Here is a 3,743-nt window from a genome sequence, read left to right on the forward strand (position 1 = left end):
ACCGTACAACTATACAATGACTAATTTGAGGACATCTACAAACTTTTATTGATAATAATGATAATATTATGACGTGTTTTATTATTACTGGTAGCGGTTTGAACATGAAATGAGACAGAGTCAAGCTCTAGGGTTGCTGGTCAGATGCGGACACAGGGTTTATTCTGTCAAAGGGTTTTATGGAACAAACAGGTCTGGGATGTCAAAGGTTAGCAAGCCTTCAGCGTGGGTGCTCCAGGCAGAGGCCTTGGTGTGTGCTATCAGTGTACGATGGTTAAAGCTTGTAGCTTTTTTTTTGGCATCATTTGGTCAAAAATCCATAATCATCTTTGAGCATATTGTAATCTAAAGTGTTCTTAGTGAAGCACAACAGTTACACGGCAAATCAAGCGTAAAAAGGCAGACCGAGGTGGAGAAGCAACATAATTAAGTCACAAACACTGAGGAGGAAGGGATCACTTTTGCTTTGCGTCCTCGCGGACCCTCCGTTACTGCGGCACACACACTGACTTCAGAGGGAGAGCAAGAACCGACAGGATAAATCGTGTGTAAACCTAAGAGAAGCTTATAAGGTGAATTCATTTTACAGTCTGGATGCGGTTGCCGCTCAGAGCCGCTGGGATCACAGCCCCCTGTGTGCTTGTGGCGGACACGAGCTGATGGTAGCAGCCACTGCTCGGGGCAGTCACTACAAAATAATACGTGCATAAATGTCAGTCTCAAAAACACCAAAATATTCTCCATTAACACAAGATAACATCCCTACATTTGTCATGTCTATATTGAGAAAAAAGTTGCTAAAAGGATTCACAAAATATACCTGTAAGAAAGATTGGGTTTGGGTTTCAAAACGGAGCGGAGGGGGGGGAGGGTTCTACAAACTGCAGCTTTAAGGCAGTCTGACCAGAACTGAGCAGGAGAGAGTTCTGTAATTACATATAAATTACAAACTTTTACGCATTTCTATCACGCTACCTGTCACCTCCGCTTCATGTGAGTGTAGTTTTATCTGCATGCGGCGAATAAAAACATACCTGACAAACCCTCGACTCAGCAATCTTGTCTGCCTATCCATACAGGCAGAAAGAACTAAGGCCTTCAATGTACAGAAGATTGTAGATTCATTTACACTGAACCACAACAACAGATGCATCATTCTCCTATAAAATGACTTGTGAGTAAGTTTTTCCTTGACTTTTTGAATTTTGGATTTATTGACTGATTATTGGCAGGCATAAGGGTGGCTGTCAGATGGTGAATAGGTCACTTTTGCACGTGAATTAGTTTACCTTTGACTTTTGGTCACTTGTATTATGCTTAACTTAATTATTTTACCTTAGTACTTTTTTTTGTACTGTTTTACATTTTTACATTGTACTTTCCCTGCATGCCCCTGTGTTCCCATACCTGTAAGCTGCTGGAACTGTGAATTTCTCTTGGAGATGAATAAAGTATCTATCTATCTAACGATTTTTTTTAAATATTCTTTGACCACATTCAGGTGACACTACATTCATATGCTGTGTTGCATAGCTTCTTTTATTGAAGAAAAAAACAAATTCCTTTGAAAAGTAATAGTATTGAATTTTTTTTTTTGTTTTTTTTTTTGCAGCATCCCCACATATCAATCCTGCACCTCCTTTGCACCGGGAGAGAAAAAATACATGCATGTGTTCCTATAGCTTTTGACAGAGAACCCATTTGAGAAAAAGTACATCAAAGCATTAATAAAACCTTTTTTCTTTTTTTAATTTATAAGCAAAATTCATAGAATTAATACAAAACAGTCTGAGTGACTGACTTGTTGATGGCTAGTACTTTATTTCACTGTTTAGGTGAAAGGTCATGGCTACCTGTCCAAGCCCAAGTATTTCAACCCATACACTTTTTTTTAACTTTAATGTCTTAGCATTGACATATATTATGCAATTCATTGTGGGGTACTGTTGTAATGATCTTCTTTGCTCTGAAATTCTATATAATATCATTACTAGGTACACAAAAACCCCCTCAAAAACAGCCTTTTGTAGTCTAAATAGAGCAGATGTTACTCATCCTGGACAAATTGTTAAATACAATTCAAAACATTAAAAAAATTGTATAATATTTTAATTTTATTTTTAAGTCACCCCGGTGGGAATCTAATAAAAGTTAGGCTGTGGCCATCCGTACTGTTGCCGTATCAATATACCGACATTCTATCCGTAAGCAGCGCCCCACATTAGAAAATAAAATAAAACTGAAAATAAAGATAGACATTACCAATAGAGGGTTTTCAACGACGTCACTTTCTGGGCAGTAACACGGATGCGCAGCCATGTTGGAGGTAAGCAGTTTGTGACACTACATGTTGAAGGCTCACAGAGGTGTGCTTAGATGCAAAGGCATACAGGGAAGGACTTGGTCTGCAGGAAAGGGCACAATATTTGGGAAAAACACGGTTTATTGGTGGTGCAGATCCATACGAGTCGGCTCCTTTGTCTTGGATGAATGACGACCCGGAGAGTCTGCTGTCTATTATGTGTCCTGATATCATCAACTACCTGGATTTCACCAAGCCCATACATAGTGGAAGACCTTAAATCTAATTTATAGAAGTTTGGAGATCGGCTGCGGCTGCAGAGGCTCAAGTTAGCAACAAATATATATCGGCAGATAACTCAGACAGTTCTAATAATTTCACAGTGAACCTGCAGCATACTACTCTAAAATAGTATACGACCGCCAGGAAATCTTAGATTCAGGCAAATCAAACATAGTCCGTTAGATGAGACTACTCTGGACCTTGAGCCTCGGAATGCTACGCCGGCTACATCCAGAGGCCTGTGAAGTAGCGGAGCCTCGTACCAGTGGTGTCCGCCAGCGGAGGAGACGTAAGCGGTGTGATCAGAAGCAGAAGTGGGGCTAGCAACCAAGCTAAAGGCTAATCCTCAGAGAACGCCTGCACTTCCTTCCATCCTGCATTCTAGTTTTAATATCCGCTCCCTGAAGCTGGATTTAAATGCAAGACGGGAGATGAGGGCGGCGGCGTTTGCATATACACCAATAACTGGTGCAACAACGGTGAGCTAGTCTCATGTCACTGCTCTGCTGATGTAGAACTACTGACTATAAAATGCACACATTGTTCTCCCTGATCTGTTATAACTTTTGGCAAAATTCAAAATTCTGGATTTGTGTGCTGTTTGTAAACCTGCTGCTTATCTCCAAAATGGCGACTTCCACGTTGATGACGCGCCGTGAAAACCCTCTATTGGTCTGCTGAGCAGTTTGTGTTGAGATATGCACCAAAGAAGGTTGAATAATCATTTAAAATGACACATTTATTTTTTTTAACATTGTTTTTGGGCATTTAGTCTGCATAGTTGGCACGTTGGAAAAACATAACTAAATTGATTTGAACCTTGCATTTCATCTAAATGTCCTTTGTAATGTAAATGTTTAACAAAAAAATCATTCCATAAAGTCATCCAGTATTAACAAATTTGATATTGTTTAAAGAGAACACGAGTGTCTCTCAGCGAGAATCCATGAATCCCACAGCACTATAAAAGAATACCATGTTGCCTTCAAAAAAATAATTCAAACCCTTTGCCAGAAAAAAAACATTTATGTTGACTTTGATCAATTTAATTGGATTAACTTACAAGTTATGTTTATTGATCTAAGTCAACAATTATTTTCTTTTTAAGGCAATGAGTTTGCAGTTTTTTTTTTTTTTTTATTAAGTCAACTTTTTATTC

The sequence above is a fragment of the Gouania willdenowi genome, chromosome 13 (assembly GCF_900634775.1).
Source record: "Gouania willdenowi chromosome 13, fGouWil2.1, whole genome shotgun sequence".
Taxonomy (NCBI): Eukaryota; Metazoa; Chordata; class Actinopteri; order Blenniiformes; family Gobiesocidae; genus Gouania; species Gouania willdenowi.